Genomic DNA, 24,720 nt, shown 5'->3' with positions numbered 1-24,720 from the left:
GATCTGATGTTAATCTGAGGATTGTAGTAGAATTTGGCCAGTGTTCCCACCACTGCCCTTTTTCTGATCTAGGATCCAATCCAGGATCCCACATTGCATGTGGTCATCATGTCTCCTGAGTCTCCTCCTAGCTGGGACAGTTCCTCTGTCCTTCCTTGTTGCTGATGAGTTTGGCACTTTTGGAGAGTGCTGGTTAGTTACTTTGAAGAATGCCCCTCAATTTGGGTGTGTTTGATTTTCTCTTTCCATCATTCCTTCTACATTTATTAATTGGAATTCTGCTGTAAAGAATGGTGACTTATCCCCAATTCACTTATTTATTCAATTATTTATTGTCAGTATGGACACCTTGACATTTACTTTATGGATCATAAACTCAGATGATAATTTTTTTTTTCTTGGATCCAATTGATCTAGCTATGGCCAATGGGAGCTCCTTATGTTGGTAGGACCCATAGTTCCTGATTTTTTTTTTTTTTCTTTTTGAGAGGGAGTTTCACTCTTGTTGCCCAGGCTGGAGTGCAATGGCATGATCCCAGCTCACTGCAACCTCCGCCTCCCGGGTTCAAGCGATTCTCCTGCCTCAGCCTCCCAAGTAGCTTGGATTACAGGCATGCGCCACCACACCCAGCTAATTTTGTACATTTTTAGAGATGGAGTTTCTCCATGTTGGTCAGGCTGCTCTTGAGCTCCTGACCTCAGGTGATCTGCCCACCTCGGCATTCCGAAGTGCTGGGATTATAGGCGTGAGACACCACACCCGCCCAGTTCTTGACTTCTCTTATCTGCTCACTTTATTCGTCAGGGTTCTCCAGAGAAACAGAACCCATATTACGAAATTTATTGTAAGGAATTGGCTTACACAATTGTGGGGCCTGACAAGTGTGAAGTGTGTAGGCCAGAGACTCAGGTCACAGTTGATGTTGCAGATTCTTAAGGCAGAATATCTTATTTTTCAGGAAACCCCAGTTTGTGCTCTTACGGCCTTCAACTGATTGGAGGAGGCTACCCACCTTTTCAAGGTTAGCCTCCTTTACTTAAGGTACCTGATTGTAGACTTTAATCACATCTACAAAACACCTTCGCACGACACCTGGAGTAGTGTTTGGTTAAATCACTGGGTGCTATAGCCTAGTCAAGTTGATAGAGAGAACTCATCATTACACTCAGTGAATGTTCTTTTCTTGGGAGTATGGAAGTCATTTTCTATATCAATATGGGTGGGGTGGATGAAGAATGGCGGGGGGGGTCCCACCAGGCTCATTTGGGATAAAAGTATATCATTCAAGTCCTGGCCTCTTTTGTTTTCAGCTGTGACCTTTGATTCCCGCTCTCCGTGAGGGTTTGTGCAAATCCCTCCTTTCATTTGTAAGATGGGAGAAGCATTGTTCCAGGGTATGTAGGGGATTAGAGGATCTTAAAGGCCCGCCTTTAAGTCAGAGTGGGAATGCCTCTCCACAGGGCTTGGCTTCAGATACTTTCAGGACTTGGACCTGGAGTTTTCACTTCTCCTGGGGACACACCTGGGATATTCTTCGTTTCAGGGAGAGGCTAAGGTGATGCCAACCAAAGTGGTTTCTCTCTCTGATCTGATCCGTTTGGAAGAGGGTAACCGAGAGACCAAAGTGGGTCAACCACAGAGCCAAGGCAGGAATTGCGGCTTTAGCCTGAGTGTGTGTGTGTGTGTGTGTGTGTGTGTGTGTGTGAGAGAGAGAGAGAGAGAGAGAGAGAGACCCTGAGATGGTGGTGGGAAACCCTCTGGAATTTGAATGGAAAGCCACTGAGCAAGGCTCCCTAACTGGGCGGAGTTCCCTGAAGTTCTGTAGGCTGCTGGGGGAGGACAGGAGGAGAGGGAGTACTTAGCTTTCCAGGATTTGGGAGGGAGACAGGGAAGCTAAGGAGAGAGGAGCCTGCCTGCAAGGGGAAAACCCTACATACATCCCGAAGACCTCCCTCACTGATGGGGCCTTGGCATCCTGCTACTTCCCTGGGTGCCAGTTGTTTTCCTTTTTTCCATGAGGAGCAACTGAGGCTCAGAGTGGTTCATGATTCAGTAGAGGAGTGGCTACCAGACAGTCCCTGAGGGTAACTAGATGCTTTTCTTGGTCTTCTTGGAGGACAGCCTAGAGGGAAACAGATTGAACTGCAGCTGGAGGGAACTGGGGTTGTCCTAAGGAGGGGTCGTCCTCTGGTGGTGGGGACCCGGGAAGGGGGACAGGGGACTGAAGGAGCAGCTGGGACTCCCTTAATTGGAATCTCAAGGATGGAAATGGTCGTGTTGGGCAGGGAAAGGCTGAGCATTCCCGCACTGGTGGGGTGTGTGTCTGGAGGGGTGGATCAGGAGCTGGGTGCTAGAGTCCCAGCCTGCCTGGCATTGACCTGGGAAAACAGCATGGGCCACCTGTGCCCTTTAAGACCACATCTGTTCTTACATGCCCCCTGCCCTGCATCCACCCCTGGAAGCCAGCGTCCGACCCCTGGCCGTGTTCCCGAGAGGCTGAGGCTGAGGCCCCCACTGGCCCCCCTCGCCCTCCATCCTCAGAGGCATCCAGCTGCCTCTGTGTTCTGTGCGGAGACCAGGAGATGGGGTTAGCATCAGTGAGCATTCTTGGCAGCATGCTTGACCACCCCCAGCCTCAATTTCCTCAAATGTAAGATAGGGATAATGAAAATAACACCTAGCTTGCAGGGTTGCTGAAGAGCTTTGCAAATGGCACTGCTGTGGGGTGGATATCCTGTTCCTGGGTGGGTCCATGAGTGGGGGACACTCCTTCTGCCCCCCACTCACTGGATGAATTAGTGGAGAGACTGGTGAGGTCTCCCAGGACCCCAGTGCAAGGGTAGGTGAGGGACTGTGCAGCGGTGGCCCTACTGAAAGTCCCTCCCAGACCCTCTGCAGCTGCTGCTCCTCCTCCTCCTCCTCCTGCCGGCTTCCCTCTCTGCCCTCCTCCCTTCACACGTGAGGATGATGATAAACACTCTGCCAGCTCTGAATAGGGCCTGACCTCAGCGGCGAGGCATCTCCCCTCACCCCCACCCTCTCAGCCCCAGTCGCATTCCTGGAGAGGCTAGAGCTGAGGCCCCCACTTGCCCCTCTCTCCCTCCACCCACAGAGGCGTCCAGCTGCCTCCATGTCCTCCGGCGGCTGCCCACCCAGCTGCTTCCCTCAGGCCAGTCTCATCAGAACCTTGAATACCAAAGGGCTTGAGTGTGGATATTGGGTGGGGTAGTCCGTAATAATAATAATAGTGGTTATCATTTATTAAGCAATTAGACACCAGTCTTCATGCTAAGGCACCAGGTTTTATGGTAAGATTCCATGCTAAGGCACTGGGTTCCGTGCTAGGGTTCCATGCTAAGGTGACACCAGGTTCCATGCTAAGGTTCCATGCTAAGATACCAGGTTTCATTCTGAGGTTCCATGCTAAGGTGACAGCAGGTTCCATGCTAAGGTTCCATGCTAAGATACCAGGTTTCATTCTGAGGTTCCATGCTAAGGCACTGGGTTCCATGCTAGGGTTCCATGCTAAGGTGACACCAGGTTCCAAGCTAAGGTTCCATGCTAAGATACCAGGTTCCATGCTAAGGTTGTGTCGATAAATACTTCAAAAAACCCGTGAAGAAGTTGCTATTACTACCATTCCATTTTAGCAGGAACAGAGAGTAGGGTGGGGAGGAGGGGGAAGCTGAGTCTCAGAGAGGTGAAGCTGCATGCCTTATATTACACAGCTAAGGAATGGGTGAAACCAGGACCCCTGGGCTGCTGATGTCCCAACAGCCCCCTCCCTGCACAGTGCAGCACTAGGTTCCCTTCAACCTGTCTCATCCCGGGACACAGGACCCCGGTCCTGAGAGAAGATGCAAGAATGGGAGGCAAGATTTGCTCAGTGGCCTGGGGCCTGGGCTGCCACGAAAACTGGCTGGGGATCTCCGGGTGTTAAGAACCCTGTAGAAGGTCTGAGTTCCTCATTCTCCCATCCTCAGTTTCCTAGAGGTGTAGAGTTAGAAACCTGGGCAAGCAGGAAGCCTTTTCAGGGCACTACCCTAACCCACCCTAACCCTACCCCACCCTCTGCTGGGTCTCAGGTTCCTGCTGGACTGGTTGCTTACCTGCCTGCCTGCCTGTCTGGGTGGTTCAAGAAGTGCAGGTTTGGGCATCAAAGAAATGCGGGTTCAATGTCCAGCTCTGCCACCCATTGGTCTTGGGGCCTTGAGAAGGTCGCTTCTCCTCTCTCAGTCACACTTTACCTGTCTGTAAAATGGATGGTTAGGTCTACCCATGAGGGCTATGTGGGGATTGGAGAAAATGGAAGTAAAGAACTAGTCCATAGCCACCCTTGGTGAACAGCGACTGTCGTCATCATTTACCATCATCATTCTCCATTCCAGCCATCCACCCACCCACCGCCAGCGTGGTCTTCCTCTGTGACCGATATCTCTTGTGTAGCCATGAGCCTGCATGCTCAGGACACAGAGGACAGTTTGGGAAGAGGGTGCGTGACTGCTGTGTGGGACTGCATGTCAGCTTCCCACGAGGGGGCACCTTGGGAGAGCTCACTGTTTCCAAATGGCATCCAGCATTTTCTCCTTTCCCATTTGACCATGTCAGTTACCACCATCCTACATGACTGCTCACTTCATTAAAAATAAAAAAAAACCGATTTGCTTTTTTAACCTTTTATCAGTTCTAAGTGATAGAAACTGTGGGTTTAATCTATATGTTTTTAATTTTTCTTGAAATACATGAATATTAAAATAAAATTGCTGAGCCATGTTTCCAACTAAGATCATCTTGAATCTCACACTTTAGGAAACATGGAATCAGATTGTGGAGATGGGAGCAGGCTGTTTGGCGCCTGGGCTCCGTGGGGTGTGTGTGTGTGTGTGTGTGTGTGTGTGTGTGTGTGTGAATTCTTTATTATGGGAGATTTCAAACCTATACAGAAGTACCAAGAATGGTCTAATGAACTCCCTTGTACCTACCCCCAGCTTCAACAACCATCCACTTTTTGCTGTTTTTGTTTCATCTGTTCTCCCTCTTCTCCCCACCTTTTTTTTTTTTGCTGGGGTATTTTTCAAGCAAAACCCAGACATTATATCACTTTACTTGAAATACTTCAGTATGCATCTTTAATAGATAAGGACTTTTTATTTTAATATTACCATAATACCATTATCACAGTTAACATCATTAATAATAATTTCTTATGATCAGCTACTACCCCGTCTGTGTTCAATTTTCTCTAATTATCTCAAAAATGTCTTATTTGGGTTGGTTTCTTTGAATCAGGCAGAAGAACGTAGAAACTGCGCTCTCTCAGGCCTTTGTCTATTTCCATAGTAATCATGTATTGACATATATCATTGGCACCACCTTCACCGACCAATTGGTGATACATACTGACTGTTTCTGATGGGTCCTTATTTCCTGGTGAAATCAGGAGTCCAGTGTCTGGACCCCTCTCATGTACAGCCTTAGCCTGCCAGTCCCACCTCCCTGTCCCCAGGAAGGAGAGGGGGTTCTGGAAGGGGCTGGGTATGTGTGCAGAGACAGTGGGAGGAGCGTGGCACCTTGGGGTGAAGCTGGGCAGGGAGGGGGATCTCACACGGCTGCTTCGCTGGATGCCTCATCTCATAAATACCATATCCCTGAGATGTCCATGTAAGGCTGCCTGGCTGGCTCAGAAGGGGCTGGCCACCATGGGGCCACTGGGCTCTGGGAAGCACAGCTGCCTTACCCGGGTGGGGGCAGGCCGCCCAGAGGGTGGCCTCATGGGAACACACCCCGTCTTTCAGCTGCGCTCCACACCGTGGTCCTGCTCCTTGTGCCCCCAGCCTGTGCTTTCATTGCCAGCCAAGGTCCTGTCCTCTCTGAGCTGCTGTCAAGCTTGGGTCACTGCTGTGACTCTCCCTGATCCTGTCTCCTTGGGGCTGGGAAAGTCATGCCCCAGAGTCCCTGAGCTGCTTCCTTCCTCTCCTTCCTTTCCTTAGGAGGCCTCATGCCTCAGTTCGACTGGTTGGTCTTGTTGCCTTCCGGGAAACTGAGGCCATGGGGACACATAGGTCCTCTTCCCAACGATCTCCCTTGGATCCAAGGCACCTCTGGGGGAAGCCACAGCCCTTCTGTGGGCCGCAGTGTTCTCATTGGAGAAGTGCCTGGGACAGCTCTAGACCTCATTGACTGAGCTGCCCAGAGGGAAACTTGAGATTTAGCGGTGCATGTGTGTGAGTTGTGTGTGTGTGAGTGTGTGAGTATGTGGGTGTCCACAGACTTTAGAACTGCAGCCCTAGAACATTTGTCATGTTACAGGGGGAGAAAGAGACTGAAGTGAGGGCTGTTCCCTGGGACCACCAGGATCCCACAGGACTTTCCAGTGCCTGCGTCTCCATCTTCTCCCTGCAACGTTGCTCCTTTGGGTGTTTCAGATCCCCTTCCCTGTCTTTATTTCTTTGTTCTTTCTCTTTCCTGCCTGACTCTTCTGTGTGCCTGTTACTCCCCCTTCTGCTGTGCCCCTCAGGATTCTTTATTGTTCATGTTCCCTCCAGAAGCCTCCCTTGTTCCCCAGGTCTCAGCCCTTCATCCTGATCCATAGCCCAAAGTTCAAGAGTGGCCGGGTGTGGTGGCTTATGCCTGTAGTCCCAGCACTTTAGGAGGCTGAGTCGGGAGGATCCCTTTAGCCCAAGAGTTCGAGACCAGCCTGGGTAACGTAGCAAGACCCCGTTTCTATAAAAAAAAATTTTTTTTAACCAAGCCAAACAAACAAAAAAACAAAATTCAAAGACCCCGTCCTCTTGACCCCTGGATGGGGGACCCCCTTTCTCTGACTTCACAGCTCCCAAGGCTTCCAGAGCTCTCTGTGACTCTGGGACTTGGTGGGGTGGGGGAGGGCTCATATCCTCCAATCTCCTGTTCCAAGGACACCCCTCCCACCTCAAGGCAGCTGCAGAGGCCCCAGATGCCTGACACTGTGGGAGCATAGCCTGTTTGTGTGTGCTGAGAGTCCCCCGTCTCTGAGCCTATAATGAACATGAGTTTTTTCCCTGAGAGGGACATTTTCCCTGATCTACCCAGTGTCACTGAAAATATTCAACTCCAAGAGCTGACCAGGAGGGAGGATTGTTTGAGGCCATGGACAGACCCCTGGCTGAGGACTTGAAAGACCTGGGTTCACATTCTGGGTCCTGTCTCAGTGAACTCCAGTCCCCTCGCCTGTCAAATGACCACAGTCATGATGAGATAAGGTGTTGACCGCCTCCCACTGCTTAGGAGGGGCTCTGTAACCTCCGGCTGCCCAGGCTCTGCCCAGGCACTGAGGACTTGGTGCCTGAGGCAGTACAGTGCGGTGTGTGTTGGCCAAGCTTGGAGGGACTGGTGGTGGACGGGCGCTGTGCAGGAGGAAGGCTTCTGTTTGGGCCCCCTTCTCAGGATGAATACAGACCTTCCCCTCCTTCCCTGTGTGGATGTCTCTGAGGGGAAACTGAGGCCCATATGGGCCTGGGGCCCCTCGAGAGGGAGAAGCTGGCTAGAAGGGAGAGCAGCTGGTTCCTGGCCAGGGCGCCTGTGTTGGTGGTGCCACCTGCTGCAATTCCTCCCAGTTAGCACTGCGGGTGTGGAGCCCACAGGGGTGAGACACCGAGGCTGGAACGTGCTGAGGTGCCAGGAATGCACCGCAGTGTTATTAGCCAGCAGCTTCTCCCCTTTGGAGTAGCCCCCTGGGGACTATGGCGGACACCTGTCCAGCTCTGCCTGCCCAGACAGCCCATGGGTACCTGCACCCAGGCGCTGTTGGATGGAGCTCACGAGTGTGCCTGTGTGTGTGCATGTATGTTCATGGAAGTGTGTGCATGGATCTTTTGCGTGTCTGAGGACCCTTGTGTGCATGTATATGTGTGGGAATGTGCCTGTGTGGGGGCAAGTGTCTGCCAGTGTGGATCTTTGGGTCCTTTACTCACGAGAGTGTGTGAGCAGCATGTGTGCAGGAAGCCCACAGGGGGTCTAGGGAACACAAGGGAAGCAAAGGCCCAAGGAGGCTGGATGGTGGAAGGAGAGGCCAGCAGCATGATGTGTAGGTAGGGCAGGAAGGGCTGCTGGGGCTCTTGATGGTGAGGTCTGTGCCACTCTCCTTGACTGGACTCTCTAAGGCAGCATGGTAAAGAGCCCTGAGGCCAGATGGCCTGAGTCCAACTACTGCCTTGATCACTCCCTAGCCTTGTGACATTGGGAGAAGCAACAACCTCTTCAAAGCTCAGTTTCCTGTTTATAATGGTGAGAATCACAGTACTTGCTTAGTTACCAGGAGGAATAAACCAGATAGAGTACCTGGAGCACCCTAAGAGCTCCATAGATGATAGCTCCGTCATCATCATCGGCTTCATCGCTATCACCATTGTCATTATCAGGATTAGGGTCCATGCTGGCTGCGCTGCATCTCACCTTGGCAGTCCCTTTCCGGCTGACATTCCCACGCAGGATGGGAGACTGCAGCTCATTCGCTTCAGCATAGCGAGAAGATGGAGACCCAGAGAGGGCATGAGACTGGGCAGGGTCACCAGGGAACCAGAGTAGAGCCATAGGAGCCTAGCCCCTGGCTCCTGCCTCTTTCCACGTGTGGCACTGCCTTGCTCTGCTTAGATGTTTGGGGAGGCAGCACCTTGCCAGGCTGGAGAGGCAAGGAGAGCCTGGCGGGCTTATTAGCCCAGGCCAGTTTCTGCAGATGGCCCAGGACCATTCTGTTTGAATCTTCTTACAGGACTAGTGTCTCCCCTTCTGGCCCTAAATGCTCTCCTGAGTCTTTTGCTTTTGAGCTCCCCTGATCTGACCACAAATCTTGAATCCCACATGGAAAGCAGCTGAAACCCAGGAGAGGGACCCAAGGGGGACAGCTGGCCACCTGGTGTCTTACTCAGCTCTTCACACCTGCTTGGGTCATGCCAGCTCTACCTTCTGCTCCTGACACAGGCCAGATGGGAGTGGAATTCCTAGGAAGCACTGGCCCCTTTAGAGCTGGACTCCTTCTGCCTGCCAGCATATCCCACATCCCCTCCCTCGGTCCTCCTAGGCCACCCTGTAGCTCCGCTAGGGTAGCTGACCCAGGGTGTCACCAGGATTGTGGAGATGGGAGCGGGCTGTTTGGCGCCTGGGCTCAGTGGGGTGGGTGGGAGTGGGCAAAGGCAAGTGGAACCTGCCAGGGTCCCCCAGCCAGGGCAGGCTATGATTGGCCTGAGTGTTTTTCACAACCACCACCAAGTACTTGGAAGAAAAAACCCAAAAGCCAACAACAACAAAAATAACCACCAGACTTTTCTTTCTTTCTTTCTTTTTATATTTTTAATTTGCAGTTAATGGCCGATTGGCTGTACATTATTAAACAGGCAGCTGGAGATTTGCCAGGGTAGATTGCTTGAGCCAAGGCTTACAGCCTGAACACAATGTTCCAAGAAAACAGTCACCCATGGGGTACCTAGTGAGGAGCACCCAGAGGGAGGGGCTCTAGCTGTTGCCCCTCACTCTCCCACCCCTCCCGCCCCAGCCTCTGCTTGGATCATCTAGTGGAGGGCAGGACTGTGCTGCTCCTGGCCCGAGCATCCTTCATCCAGGCTCTGCAGATCCCTCACTACCCCAGGGGCCCAAGCTGCTCTTTCCCTCTTCATGGACATTAGAAACGGACGTGAGGCTCTTGCTTCCATCCCCAGATGGCCAGGCTAACACCTCCCCTCCTGGGGACCAGTGTGATGCAGAGCCTGAGCACTGGGCTGGGAGCTGGAGCCCTGTCTAGGGTTGACATCATTGAGCTTCTCCCTATGGTGATTTTGGGACTCCCTCCTTGTCCTCCCTGGGCCTCGTTTCCACGTCATTACGAGGAGAGGATTCGGCTGCTCAACTCTAAAGCCTCAACATTTTGTGAGCCTTGATTGGGTGGCCTTGGGGAGGGCTTGGAGTGATTGTTTCCCGGATTTGGGGGCCCTTCTTGCCCCAACCCTGTTCGCATCCATGAGATAAGGAACCGTTTCTCAAGCAAGCCCTGCTGGGAAGGGGTCATCATCAGCCCCATTCACGTTGTTTTAGCCAGTCCCTCAGCCACCTTGAAGCCTACCAGGGTAAAGGTGAAGTGTCCAAGCCATCCGAGTGGGAGAACGAGCTGAGAGTCTGGAGGTTGGGGATCGCCGTCTTGGTGAAGCCAATGCTGCATTTGGGCCTGCTGCCTTCTGCACTGGGCAGGTTGCTGCTGGCTTGTGTGTGTGTGTGTGTGTGTGTGTGTGTGTGTGTGTGGCGTGGGAGAGTCACCGGTTTGGGAAGTGGGCCTTAATGAACCCTCTCTGAGCCTCTTAGAGGCAAATGACATAGTGGTTAAGAGTACGAACTTGGGAATCAAGTCCTATCACCCCTGCTTATTTGCTGTCTCATTATCATTGACTTTGGACAAGTGGCTTCACCTCTTGAGTCTGAGCTCCCTCAACTGCACAAAATAGGGTTAGAATAACATCTACTCCCAGGTGTGGGGAGGGGAGGGGAGGGAATGATGAATGCAGGCACTGGGGCTGTGCCAGGGCTTGTCACATGTTAAGTGCCCATCAGCTGTTGGAATCTAAATGTCTCTCCCTCCAGCCGCATGTTCTTTCCCTTCAGGTCACTCAGTGTGATTTGTGATTTGTGATTTGTGTCATGTGTTCGTGTTTGTTCCTTCAGCGGCTCCCTCTCCTAGATCAAGTGCTCCTTGAGGGCAGGGGCCCACCTGGCTGTGTTCGTGTTCTGTCTGGAGGGCCTCACAGGGCCTGGGTCACTGCGGGCACTTAGAAAGTACTTGTGGAATGAAGGGGTGAGTGATAGATGGGACGGAGCCAATTGGAAAAGGATGAGAACCAGAGAAAGAACCACTGAGTACCTGCCATGTGGAAGAGTACAGAAACTGAAAAACCTGGGGACGTCCAGCCTGTGATGCCACCACTATGGGAGGCTTCCAGTGATTACATGACTCTGTGTGTGTGTGTGTGTTGAATAAAGCTTTGGGAAGATTTGTTCCCTGAAGCAAAACCAAAGGTTCCAGGAAGCAGGTTTCTCCCAGTGGTGGGAGCCACCTTGAGGATGGAGAGGGAACCCTGAGGGCCTGGGGTGTGCAGGTAGGGGCGGGAGAGCCCCTGTCAGGTCAAGGAGAGCCCTGATATACTGGAATGTGGTCCAGCCAGACCCTGAGGCCCTGCTGGCTTGCTGCAGCTGCTGTAGTTAGGAGAGGAGTAGCAAACGTAGCTGATGTCTCTGAACTTCAGTTTCCTCCTCTGTAAAATGGGGTTCATAAAGATCAATACCCAATGGGGTGTTGGCAGGATTGGAATGAGTTAATCCTCACAAAGCTCTAGGAACCGTATGTCAGTTGGGAAACACTCACTAACTCTGAGCATTATTAAGCAGGCAGATACATGAGAGAGATGAATCGTAATTCTGGGATGGAGGTGGTGATGGCGTCTTTGAAGGAGGAGAATGTTGAGGGAGCTAACATTTATGGAGAGCTGCTCTGGGCCAGATCTTACACTCAGTACTCAGGGCAGTGAAATAACTTGCTCGAGGTTACACAGCTTCAGATGTGGTCGGTGCACTTCCAAAGCCTAGGCTGTCTTCTCCACTCCTGGTAGGATGGGGCCAGGTTTCTGTGATTCCCTTCCCCCGGAGGGATAGCACCCCATTTCAAAGTGGAGCAAGGTGATGATTATTTTCTTTCTTTTTTCTTTTTTTGTTTGAGACGGAGTCTCGCTCTGTCGCCCAGGCTGGAGTGCAGTGGCCGGATCTCAGCTCACAGCAAGCTCCGCCTCCCGGGTTTACGCCATTCTCCTGCCTCAGCCTCCCGAGTAGCTGGGACTACAGGCGCCCGCCACCTCGCCCAGCTATTTTTTTGTATTTTTTAGTAGAGACGGGGTTTCACCGTGTTAGCCAGGATGGTCTCGATCTCCTGACCTTGTGATCCGCCCGTCTCGGCCTCCCAAAGTGCTGGGATTACAGGCTTGAGCCACCGTGCCCGGCCTGTGATGATTATTTTCTATAGGAGCAGATCCCAAGTCCTCAGGAGGGAAGTCTCCAGCTCTCTCCAACCCTGAAAGTGCTACATCACTAAAAACTCTAGGGAGCGGAGGAGGCTGCGGCAATGGGGAGATTTTCCCTAGGAGCCCGGGGCAGGGAGAATGGCCATGAGCAGAGCCCTGGAGGATGGGCTTAGGGAGAAGGAGTGTGGGGTGAGGGGTAAACTAAAGCAGGGGAGGGGAAGGAAGGTGCTGCGCAGAGGAGTGCAGAGGAGGAAGAGGGCTGTGCAGGTGACAGCAGAGGAGGGAGGGGAACAGAAGAAGGAAGAGGAGAGAGAGGAACCAAACTTGGACCTGGGCCAGTGGACAGCTCTGGGCTTTGGGCGAGGATGCCCAGCTGGGGTGGGTCCCCACAGGACTACTAGATGGTGGCAGAGGGGGAGGCCTAGGGAGTGGGAAGCCAGCTGGCCAGCACCAGGGCCTGCCTGGGACAGCACGTGTGAGCCAAGTGTTCTGCCACCAGCCAGGCCTCCTCACCTCCCCCAGCCCAGCAGCCAGCTTGGCTAAAGGTCAGCTCTCGGGGTGTGGCCAGCACACTCCCCACTGACCGGGGCCCACAGGCCTGGCCTTGTCAGGATGTTATCCTATTCCTAGCAGCTGCTCCTGGTAGTTTCTGCCTCTTGGCCATTCAAAGATGAATGGAAATGGCCTTAGGCTTCAAGGAGTTCCCAGATGAAGGGGCAGAGAGATAGTGGAGGTGCACTTGGGCGTGGCCCTTGCCATGGTTCACTTTCCCAAGACAATTTTTTCAAGGAGTTGATGGTGCTTGCTGTGTTCTTTACTATCTGAAACAAAAATTGGACTAGGTTTCTTTAACCTTTCTTTGTGGTTTTTATTCAACAAATATTTACTGAGTGTCTATTGCTGTCCTCCTCTGGATGCTCTTTGGCGTATAGGGTACAGAAAAGAAACTGACATTTCTGATGGTGTCTGGTGGAGTAGAGTAGAATTCTTATCTCCTTTGGTCTAGATGCTATACCTCCATGAATATAGTCAAAAGTGCCTGTGCCTTTTGGGGGCAAGCGTATCCTACTGTTAGCTAAACTGAATTTCTGTTTTCAATAAATTTTAGACCTTTTACTGTATGAACTATTATTGGTTCGGGTTTTTTATGACTTCAGAACCCTTGTTTTGGACATTACCCCAAGAAAAATAAAATGTTCCCTTGCTAATTCTGGCTCATTTATAAAGTCAGCTTTGCATTTCAGTTCACTTCAGCATCTTAGCTTTTCCTGGTGCTTTTTTGTTGTTGTTGTTGTTCCTTGGTGTGCTTGGTAAGCCTCCCTTCTAAGTTGTAACCTAAGTTACTGATAAGTATGTTGAACAAGCCAGGGCAGAGGACATAGCCCTTTGGCAAGTCAGGAAGTTGACATTGATCTATTCATCAACACCGTTTGCTTGCTGGCTAGGAATCTACTCAGCTTTCTCTCTTGTCTCCAGGAATTTCATCAGGGATCCTGCCAACACCTTCCTGAGATACAGATAGTCTAGGTCTGGGGATTCCCCAGTTATCCGGTCTAGAAGCCTCAAAATAATGGGTTTGGGATGGTAGGTGTGATGCTACGGGAAGAAGGGCTCCCTGAAGGCATCCAGGCTGATACCAGTGGTCTTTGCAGGGATAGACCCAAGGGAAACCCTGCCCTGGAGGCAGCTAGAGCCCCAGGGTCCTTCCTGCTTTAAAATTGTGCTTCTCAGGGGAGACAGGGGATTTATGCGCAGTACTTTCTGCCAAGGACCAACACCTGCCTAGAAACATGTTACTGGGCATCTCCAAGAGACCTTAAGGCCATCAGATGCGGAGATTGAAGCCAAGAGGGACTGAGACTTTCCTCTGATCATCAAGGGTATTGGAGGCTGAGTTGGGCTGGAGCCTGAGGCCTTGACTCCCAGTCTGAGGCTCTTGGTGCTGGACCCAAGTGCTCTTCTGGCTAGAAACAGGCAGGGTGAGAGGAGGGAGGGGCTGCCAGTGTGTGCCTTGGGGATAAGCTGTTGGTAGGCTGTTTTCCCCTGACTCTCCTTCCCTTTCCATCCTCTGCCCCGAGACTATGGTACAAATCTGAGTAGGAAGCTGGAATGTGGAAAGCCCAGCACTTCTCCTTCCTGAGGTGGGGGTGGGCAGCAAAGGGCCTGGTGCTGTGCACATTTCTGCACTTTGAGAGAGGATGCAAATGCAAATACATGCCAATGAGATGTCATAGAGGACACAGTGGTGAGCAGGGAGTGCCCCTACTCCTGCCTCCTTCTGGCCTGAGTTTTGAGGATGATACATAGAAGAAGACCTGACATTAGGAAGGAAAGGCAAGGATGGGAGGCTTCAGGGCAGCAGTGTGAATGTGGCTTCTCGGGTCATCTTTGGAGTGAGTCCTAGTGAGGGGGGCCCAATAGGGGGTGATCCTGAGATGGAAGCACCCTGGGAGACAGTCCAAACTCATCCCTAGCTGTAGGGGGGACAGCATGGTCAGAAGAGGGAAGGTGCAGTTCAAATGCACAGACATTGAATGCCTAGAATGGCCCCCAGGGCCTGGCTCTCTACGGCGTGTGTTGGGCCTAGCAGGATTCAGAGGCCCAGAATAGCCTCTGCCCCAGGACATCTTGGGAAGAAAGCAGAGCTGTGCCCCAGTGGTCTCTCCCTTTGGGACCTGGGCATGTGGCCCTGCCTTCTTTGTGATGGACGGGGAAGAAGAGAGTGAGGGCCCAGGGTGCTAGAGGAGGCGGCTCCAGTAATTGCCCTAGAGACTAACACTTCCTACCCATCACAGGATGATTTGGGGAACCGACCCCTCCCTGCTGGGAATCTTGTCAGCTTTTAGCCCAGCTCAGAGGAACTTCTCCTTAGTGCTGTAAGAACCTGAGTGTCTGGCCCCTTGAGCGTGGGAGTCAGGTGATGTGGTGCCCTCCGAAGGTGGTGCTGGGACCTGGAATTCCTAGTTGTGTCATATGGTGACATGGTCTTGAGTTGGAAGAGCTGGATTCAAATTCTGTCTCTTTCATTAGCCACTTTGTGCTTTTGCTTAACCTCACTGCTCTGAGCCCATCTCTAAGACTGGGGTGAGAATCATAGCCACTCCCACATTTTCACGGGCATCTGTGTGGAGTGCACATGGGAAAAGCTTGGTGCAGGGCAGGAGCTTAAATGTTGATTAAAGTGAAATGAAGGAACAAATGAAGGCATCTCTGGGTTGAACTCCCCTGCCTGTCCCTGCCACTGAGGGGCCCTGGGTGGGGCTGGGGCTGAGAGGCCAGGGAAAACTGGATTCACGAAGCTTGGACCTTGCCCCATCTTTCTCTTGACTTTCTCCTCTCCTTTCTTCTCTGCTTCTCTGTGTCCTTTGTCCCCTTTCTGTCGCGTCCCTTCTCTTCCAGTGGAAGTGCCTAACTCAGCACCTGGCCCCAACACACACAATTCATTGCTCCCTGCTCTCCTCAATGGCCTCTCTGTTGCTCCAGGCTCTGTCCTGCCACCCCCAGCTCCATCTCTTTCCTCCTTCTGGGTCTCCGTTTCTGATACCCTCTTTGTCCCTTTCTCTCTGCTCCTGGCTCTCCTGCCATCTGTTTCTGCAGCCTCTGTCTGCAGCTTACAGGCATCCACTGGGCGCCTGCTCGATGCCAGGCACTGCCATCTCCTTTCTCGGTTCTGCGTCTCCTCACCTCTTGCTGTTGTCTTTTCTCCCTCCCCCACCCCTTCAGCCTCCTGCCCTCCCTTACCCCAGTTCCATCGGGCTCCAAGGCTGGTATTATTCAGGTTTATGAGAAACCCCCAGGCCTACCCTTGAAGGGACCAACCACAACTGGAACCAGATGTGCAATCCTGCATTTGGGTGGGAGGGGGGATGTAGGGACAAGGAGAGGGGCATGGGTTGGCTTAAGGAGGTGGGGAGGAGGCTGGGGATGGGAAGTGGAGACACTGGGAACCCTGGTCCTTAGGGGCTTGGAAGGAAGAATTGGGAGGAGGGAGCCAGGGGGCTGAGCAGGCTTGTTCAGAAAGCAGTTCTCACTGTGTGTGTGTGTGTGTGTGTGTGTGTGTGTGTGTGTGTGTGTGAGAGAGAGAGAGAGAGAGAGTATGTGCGTCTGTGTGTGTATGTGTGTGTGTGTGAGAGAGAGAGACTGAGATGGTGGAACTGACACTGGGGAGAGCTGAGGATAGATGATGGGCTATGAGCAGCTCTTAGAATTAAGGAAGAAGGCTGCTCTTTTTCTGTGAAATCCTCTAGCTTGTTGACTTCCTTTCTTAAGGTTTCAAGGGACTTGCTGGGTTTATAGTTCTATACCCAGGTGCTGGAGCAGGCAGGCTGGAAAGAAGGGTGATGATGGGGTAGGGGATGGACAGTGTAACCTCCAAAGTCTCCTGAGAATGGCTGGAGGAGGGGTCTTCCAGCACCCCCAGCCCTCCGCCTGCCCAATCTGCCACAGACCTTTGTGGGATGTGTCTGGGATGTCCTGGGTCCTAGCAAAGCCCGTGTTTCTGCCTGCGATTATATAGCTTCAAATATAAAAGTCTACATAGGATTATCTTTGGTATGGCTTAGTGCTGTATTAAGCATTTTAAAATGCCCTTTGATTCAATCATGAACTGAATATCCATCCATCCATCTCTTCATCATTCATTTATTCATTCCGCACTTACTGAGAATCTACTGTGTGTCAACCTTATGCTGGGCACTGGACAAATGAGGAAAGGGGTAGGGAAAGAATGAACGAATCCCTCATCGTTCCAAAAATGGGAACCATAGAAGTGCATCTGACCCACTGCATGTCAGGGCGATAGTGAGCCACAGAAGTCCCAGGTGTTCAGAGGAGGGGACAGTGCCCTCCAAGTGGTGAGTCTGGAGAAGGATCCAGGGAGGATGGCTTCTGAATTGAGCCCTGAATGCTGACAGGGAGGAGAGAGAATGGTGTATGAGAAAGGCCTGACGATCAAGGTTGGGGGATGGAGGGAGAGAAGGTTAGAAAGGCCGGGATGTTCCACTGCAGAGCTCGGACTGGAAGTGGCAGACACTGGGGAGCTGGGACCCTTTGATGTCAGTTGGGATAATATGGATGTGGGTTGGAAGGAAGAGAAGGGGAAGATGGAACATTCTGCTGTTCTGGGTACCTGCTAGTGGGAGGAGTTCTAATTTTATAGCACACTTCCCACATCCACCTCTAGAGAGCTGAAACTGGCCCAGGATCCTCTAACTTCCCTCACCTAAGCGGAGCTGACCTAAGCCTCAGAGGGGCCCTTAGTCTGCAGTGGGGGTGGCGGGTAGGGGTTAAGGAGGATAATGTTTCTGGGGTCACCTTTGCCCCAGAGTTGGGGCCAGTGAGTGGGAGACTTGGTTTGAGGCTGGGCCGACGGCTAGGGAGGACTAGGCCAAGTGTCCCCATAGTCCCTCTGCTTTCACCATCCTTGCCATTTGTGCACAGCATCCACACTCTCACAGACTGAGGTTGCTATTGAGGCTGGTGGGTTCTGGATGCTGGAATTTGGGACTCAGAACCCAGACCCTCTTTCCAGCTAGGAGAGGATGAAATCTTGCTCTGGAGGCAGACGATGAGGGGAATGATGCTTCTATCTCTGCCCTCCCCGTATAAGGTCCCAAGAAGGTGTCCTTTTCTCCCCCATCCCCAAGGGTTTCATTGTCCCTGATTGGGGGCGAGCCAGCCCTCCAAAGCGCTGGCCATCTCCCTGTGGCTCTGGCCCCACATGCTCCAAAATCTTATCCCCTCTCAGGGACTCCCCTCTCGTTGTACTTCTGGGGAAAACTGAAGCTTGGGGAAGGGTTTGGCTGAATTAATAAAATTTGTGTGTGTTAGGACTGGAAAAGTTCTTAAAGACCTTTGTGTTGCAGGGGAAACTGAGGCTCAGAGATGCAGGCCACTGGCCCAGATGGGGAAGAGAAGGAAGGGCCTTTCAACCTCTGGATGTCTGAGTGGTGTCGAGCTCGGCTTTGGAGTCAGCCAGGTTCAGGTGTGAGGTCCTCCACACCGTGTGGCCTGGACTTCCACAAGTCACCTCTGGGCTCCGAGGTCACAATCTTCAGCTGTAGTAACCGGGTGATTAGAAGACTAAGTGAGAGTTAATGGCCGTTAGTGCCCAGCGTCTGATAGGTGTGGAGCAAATAACTTTCCCCTTCCTTTCTAAATAATCCTATCTGCTTCTTCACTTTTATCATTCACATGGTGCTCTAAACTTTTCACATCACTTTCCCCATTATTTTTATTATGGAAAACTTCATGCATGTACAAAAGTTGAAATGATTATATGGTAAACTCCCTAGATTCTACAATGAACACTTTAATATATTTGCTTTATCACATTTCCGTCAATCCATCTTATTTTTTGGTCCATTTCAAAGAGAGTTGAAGCATGTATTTCCTTCACTGGAGCTCAGCCTAAATGACTTTTGAATGTACAGTCACAAATGTCCTAACTCAGCCCAGAGAAAACAGCAGAGATTACTATCTCACATTTGACAGCTAAAAAAAAAAAAAAGCAGGTTCAGAAGTGAGATTCCTGGCCTCCAGTCACAAAATGAGTTGGAAACAGCATAGAGCAGAGTGCTGTAGAAAAGCTAAGAGTTGCTATATTATGATTATTATCATCTTCACTATCTCAGCAAACATTCTTCTCCACCCAGCAGCCCTTTGGCCATTTCTCTGCACCTGTGTCTTTTCTATGGAGTCTTGACCCCTCCCTGCCCACTTCCCCACCCCTGTCCCCCAAGCCTTCTTGGCCCTGCCCCTTCTGTCCCCAGGGAGGCTGCTGGGCCAGTGGCTGAAGGAGAGGCAGCCACATTCCCTGGTGATCTCCTGCCCCAGGTGTCTGCGCCCTGCCAGGGCCTGGCCACAGCCGGTTAGAGTGCAGCCAGCAGAGCACTGCAGGGGTTAAAGGAGGCCATGGCTGGTGGAGGGGGCCCACTGCTGGCTGACTCCGGGAAGGAGGCGGTGCACTGTTGGCCCGCCCCCTGGGCTGGCCTGGGAGGGAACCCGACTAGCAGAGCCCTCTGCTCAGTTGCTCCCAGCAGTGGCCCTGGGACCAGCTCTGCTCCTTGCACCCCGCTGCCTGCCTGGACACAGGCTCACTCGCTGCCTTCTTCTGGGAAACCAGCTTCTTGCCAGCCACAGCCGCTGCCTCTGCCACTGGCCACCGCCCCTGTCCTGGGAGTCCCTTGGCTCAGACACCCACCTCACTTAGTGGCTCCTGCAGGAAAGGTGAGTGAGTGAGTATGCGCGTGTGATGGTGTACATGTGTGTAAGTGTGCGTGTGGATTTGTGTGTAGAGGGAAATGAAGCGGGCCAGGGCTGCTGGGCTGTTGACACTGATGCTGTCAAGACCACAGATCAGATTAGGAGAAGGTGAGGTCAGCCTGCCTGGTCCCATGTCTCTGGGTTAGGCAAGCTGTTCAGAGGCCAACCTTGTCAGTCCCCTGTCTTCAGATGTTTCTGTGGTTCTGGCAGGGATGTCTGGGGTGCGGCTTGTCCCTGCTCTGAGAGAGCGACCAGTCAGAAGGAGTTTTGTTTGCTGGGGAAGTTGCTGGTGTCAGTGGCTGCTTGGGACTGAGGCCAGCTGGGGAAGTAGGGAGGGACACAGGGACCAAGGGAGGGAGAAGCTTGGGGGTCTCTTCTGCTACTTGCCTGCCCATTGCGGGGGCATGAGTATTTTTTCTTCTTCATGTCTTTCCTTGTCACCCACTTGAGCTGCTATGAGGGCACTTTTCTTCTCCTAGAGGCTCACTTAGCTCCCTGAGCTCTGACCTTGATTGCAGGGAGGGGCTGGCAGGCCTGGTAAGGTTAGGGTTCAAAGCACTTTTCCCATCTCTACTCCTCAGTATGGGCCCTGCTCCCTTGCCCATGGGCACAGTCTGGCAGGAGTGCCCCCTCTGTCCTCTCCAACCACTAGCCCTTACTCCTTCCTCATCCCTCTGGGTAGAAATGGCTAATCCAGGTGGTTAATGAACAGACAGGGGCAGCTGCCTTCCCCTTCTCCTCCTTCTCCCTCCACCCCTCCTCTTCTCTGACTCTGATGCCCTGCTTGCCACCGTTCCCAGGCTGGAGAATCCATACAGAGCTGACCTCAGTATCTGTCCCCCAACCCCCAATCCAGGACTTGGGCCAGGACTGCCTGCCCAGATGTTTTAGGCTGGCCAGTGTTCTAGAAGAGGAAACTGGGTGGGGGTGATGGGCGGGGGGAACCGGGAGAAGCCTGCTGTGCTCCCAGGCTAGGATCCCTGCAGGGGAGGGGATGGGGTTAGGGGACAGGATAGGTGCTGCGTGGGGAGGAGCTGGAGGAGGAGGGCAGGCAGGCAGGCAGGCAGGCAGGCGGTTGTGGGGTGAGAATAGGTGGAGGACCTGGAAACTGGGGTGCCAGGATCTTTGGAGACAGGGATTTCTCTTCTGGAAGTACTAGCCATCTCTTCAATGTGGCAGCAGTGGGGAAGGTGTAGGGGGAGCACCCTCTCTTCCCCTCTTGAAGCTGCCTGGGGTGGGTGGAGACCATGGTGGCTCAGATGTGACTTCAAGTTGCACCTGCTCCTGCCAGCTGATGGCCACTCTGTCTCTCCCACTCCAGCTCTCCCTGGACCTCAGCACTTTCTACAACTGGGGCACCTGACACCTCTGGCCCAGGGTTGTGGGTGAGAGTGAGGGAGGATGTGGATTGAGATGGAGAGGTGGGTGGGAGAGCCCCACATGGGATCAGCGCTGGAGACCCAGCCTGGGGTTGTCTTGGACTTTGCTGCTCATGGAGGGCAGGGAGTTGGAGAGGAGTGGGCTGGACCAGGCTGGGGAGGGTCTCAGCCAGTCCGGCTGACCAGCAGGGCTGGGAGCCAGCACTGTAACCAGGAGCTGAGGGTTCTTGGCGGTGGAGGAGGCAACCTGGGACCCTCTTCTTCTAGGCGCCTGGTCTTGAGCCCTTCTGGCTCTGCTTCCCCATCCTTCATCCCATGCTTCTTCACACTTCACTTCCCGCAAAGCCCCAGTGAAGAATTTCCCAGGGAGGTGGCGGTGTCCAGGAAGTATAAGCACAGAGAACCTGGTGGCCAGGTGAAGCGGGGCTGGGGTGGGGTGCTTATGGGTTCAGAGAAGATGTTATTGTTTTGTGGACCAACTTCTGGCCTCTGATGGACTGTGGCTGAAGCCTTGGAGTCTGGGGACACTCAGACTCCTGTTTCTACCCAGATAGGAGCAGGAGTCAAGGGGGGCCAGAAAGGACTTTTGTTTGGTCTGAGGAAGAGGAGCCTCAGAGGTGGAATCTCGGATCATGTGAACGAAGAGCTTCCTAAGGACCCTGGTGGGTCAGCAGGAGGATGGGCTGCCTTGTAAGGTGGAGCGCATCTTGTCCTGGGGAGAGTTTAGACAGAGGCTGGACAACGGCTTGGAAGGATTCCTGGGCTGGGATGTGGTTAGAGGCGATGACCTGGATGGTCTCTTGGGATGCTGAGGGCCTGGGATACTTGGAGTCGGAGAATTCTGACACCAGAATGGGGGATCAGGAAGCTGTGTCCTCTGGCTTAGGGCGTGGGCACAGACCATTCGCAGGGGCCCCCTCCTTCCTGCCAATGTGTAAGGAACCAAGAACCTGACGCTCTGCCCTGGCACTGTGCCTCTCCCTCACACCCGTGGCTCAACTGCCTACCAGGTCCGCCCCCAGCTGCTTCCTGCAAAGGTTCTGAGGTTCTTCCTATTCCTCCTGGCCCACTCTACCCCTTGCCTGTGGTGGGCTGTGTGACAGTGTGGAGTCGAGGGGACAGCAAGCACCACAGGCTTCACCCCCAACCCCTGCAGTTAGAGCCCATGTTCCCTGTTGAGGGGCTCTGGGGCCAGTGTGCAAGGACCGGGGTTGGGTGCTGAGATGTTGGGCACCTTGAACCCCTGCCCAGTTTGGCCTCCCCAAAACAGGCCTCCTTAGCCAGCCTGGAGATGGCAGACCGAGGGCAGTGTCGAGATCTGAGATGCAGAAAAACTCAGGCGTGGGTCTCATTTGAGCCTCAGTTTCCACGTTTGTAAATAATGCAGGGTTGTCCGGGCAGCGTCAAATGGGCTTGCGTAACTGGCATGGGGTGAGGGGTGCAAGGCAAGGCAGTTGCTCTCGAGAGCCTCTCAGGAGGACGAGTGGGGGAGGAGCAGTACCTCTCACAGGCCTTTCCAAACATGCTTTTCCTGAGGTGGGCAGTGAGAGGAGAACCAGAGGGGGCTGGGGCCAAAGCTTTCCCCAGACCAAACAGATTTGGGCTTCCCATGATGGAAGTGCCCATGAGTGGTTCCGGGTGGGCTTGAAACCCACCCTGGACTCCATCCTTCCTACAGCCAGCCTCCTCCACAGCCCCTCTGTGGATGCCTGTGCCCCCTTTTCTCCTGACGAGAGGGTGACACAGTTGGAGACTGAGATCACCCAGCTCAACCACCGCCTCCGACCAGGGGAGCCCCCTCACAGTCTTGGTTTCATCTGAGAGGGAGGTCCTTTCTGATGTCTAACTTCAGTCCCTCTTCTCCAGTCAGGGACTACATGAGGCTGCTAAATGATGACACTCTTTCCTGGGGTTTGAAAGAGACTCAGTGATGGTGGGAGGGGCATGCAGGGAAGGATCGGGAGACCTGAGTGTGCCATGAGCCTGGGACACCAGGGCGGGAGCGAGGGTGACAGGCAAAGGCTCTCGGCTGCCAGTGCTTCTGGATTCTTGGCTTAGTTCTGAAGCCAAAAGCCGCTTTGACCCCAGGAAACTGAGGCCCAGTTGAGGGATATGTTTGGAGGTGGGGGGCAGAGGAGATAGGCAGGAAAGCCCTCCCAGTTACCAGCCTCCAAATAAGCAAATCAGAAGTGGGTGGAGGGAGAGGGTGGTTTCTGGAGACTGGGATTTGAGAGGACTGGCCTAGACTTTGTCCCCATTACTATCCACCAATGGCCCCTGGCTCAGTAGCTCCCTGGCCAGATGGCTCTTAGCTTTCTAGGGCTATTAGGCATGCAGAAGTGTGGGCATAAGTGAGCTGGGACAAGGGGTTGGGGATGGCAGGGTGGCCAGCTTGGCAGGCTGTGCCCACATCCCCTGGTGCCACTTCCATTATGCAAGGTCACACCGGCCCTTCCCTCTTTCCTTCCCTCCAATGGTCTGGAGCGCTTTCCCATCCGGGAGGTTGCTGGACACTAGAGAACTCCAGTGCAGCCTCTACCCAGGTTGGTGGACCTGGCCATCTTCCTACTTGCCCCACCTCGCCTTCCCTCAAGGGGAGAGGCTTGTCTCTGTGGAGCTGGAGCCCATGTGGGAGGGGTGGTGGGTGGGCCCGAGCCAGTCCTTGGCGCTACCTCCTCCAGGGCTAGTCTGGGCTGTGCAGTCCCTGCCTTTTTAGGGCTGGAAGCCTGTAGTTCAGCCCTGAAAGCCTGTAGTTCAGCCCTGGGTGTGGGAGACAGGAGGGACTGGACCAGCAGGGTGGGGGCCTGGAGAGCTGATGGGGGTGAGGGGTCACAGGAGTGGCTGGGGGGAATTCTGGCCCTTTGGCCACTATGGGGCCCCAGACATGGGTCTATTTCCCCCAGGGACCTTCCTCGACTTTCATCTTCTCCCTCAGAGAGACCCAACAGTGTTCTGTGATCCTTGCAAGTTTCCCGTTTGCTCACCTGTCTTCTGGATGGATTACAAGTTCCTTGAGGGCAGGCCTGCACCTCTGGCCTCTCTGGGGATCCTTGCTGTGCTTGGCAGAGTGCTGCTCAACACACAGATGACTGACTAATGGAGGGCAGAGGGGTGAGGGTTTTGATGGGGCCTGGTGAGGATTTGTTAGACTTGGACTGAGGTCTGTTTGGAGGCTGAGAATGTGAGTCTGGTGCCAGACTGTTGGGGCTCATCTCATGATGACCTGGTTTACCAGCTGTGTGGTCTCACCTTTGCCCCTTGACCTTGACCAGACCTGGGCAACCAACTGGTCTCCTCAGTTTCCTCACTGTCAAATGGGATAACATCTGCTTCAAGGTATGGGTGTGAGGATCAAATGACTTAATTTATTTAAAGCACTTTGGGCGGTGTCTGGCACATAGTAGGTGCTCAATGAAGGTTAGTTATTATGATTATTATTGGTGGTGGTGGTGATAGAGTTCTCTCTCTCTTGTCTTGTTGTTCCATCTCTAAGATGAAGAAAATTATGGGACTAGAGAGTGGAGAAGATGCTGGTGTCATTTTCCCTTAAGAGGTCCTAGCATCAGATCCCAGGGCAGAATCTTCTCTGTCCCCATTCTGTCTCTCTTTCTCTGCAATTAGAGGGCAGGCAGGGAGCTGAGGGGCCCTCCGGAGGTCTTGTCTGTTCAGGGAGCCCATGCAGATCTGTGTTTACGGAGGACTCTGAGAAAGTTGCCATCACTGTAAACAAGATGCATTATTATAAACCAGCCCGAGCTCCCCTTCTTGGATCCCATCCCATGCCTTGATGAGAGTCACAGAATCGGAGACTCCCAGGCTGAGCAAGGACCTAGCCTGGCCTCCAGGAAGCCTGCCCTGGACCATGGGCTACACCCATAGAGGTGGCATCTACATTTTAAAGTAGGATCCCCAAATAACTGCTTCAAATTATTGTGTCTTATGCCCTCTAGGTTCCCCCAGAATCGAACTGGCATTCCTCTTGTTGCAACTTTAGTTCAGTCCCTTGTTGGTAGCATGTAGGGGAGAACCATGTCTGCTCTTCCTA

General features: G+C 53.1%; 1 protein-coding gene across 14 annotated transcripts in view; it reads left to right on the top strand.

Moving 5' to 3' along the window:
- Positions 1-24,720, top strand: part of TNS1 (tensin 1) — a 205,649-nt gene that overhangs the window by 40,358 nt on the left and 140,571 nt on the right. For 3 of the 14 annotated variants that reach the window (XM_021923979.2, XM_021923977.2, XM_021923972.2), the window contains exon 1: positions 19,006-19,260. The exons of 10 other annotated variants lie outside the window; for them this stretch is intronic. The gene's annotated coding sequence lies outside the window, so the exon portion shown is untranslated. Of the gene's footprint in view, positions 1-19,005; positions 19,261-24,720 lie in introns of those variants that run through there. One more of the 14 variants, XM_031651504.1, reaches the window with a different exon arrangement.

The sequence above is a fragment of the Papio anubis genome, chromosome 10 (assembly GCF_008728515.1).
Source record: "Papio anubis isolate 15944 chromosome 10, Panubis1.0, whole genome shotgun sequence".
Taxonomy (NCBI): domain Eukaryota; kingdom Metazoa; phylum Chordata; class Mammalia; order Primates; family Cercopithecidae; genus Papio; species Papio anubis.
Note: the sequence above shows the minus strand (reverse complement) of the source record. Positions and strands in the feature narration are given on the sequence as shown.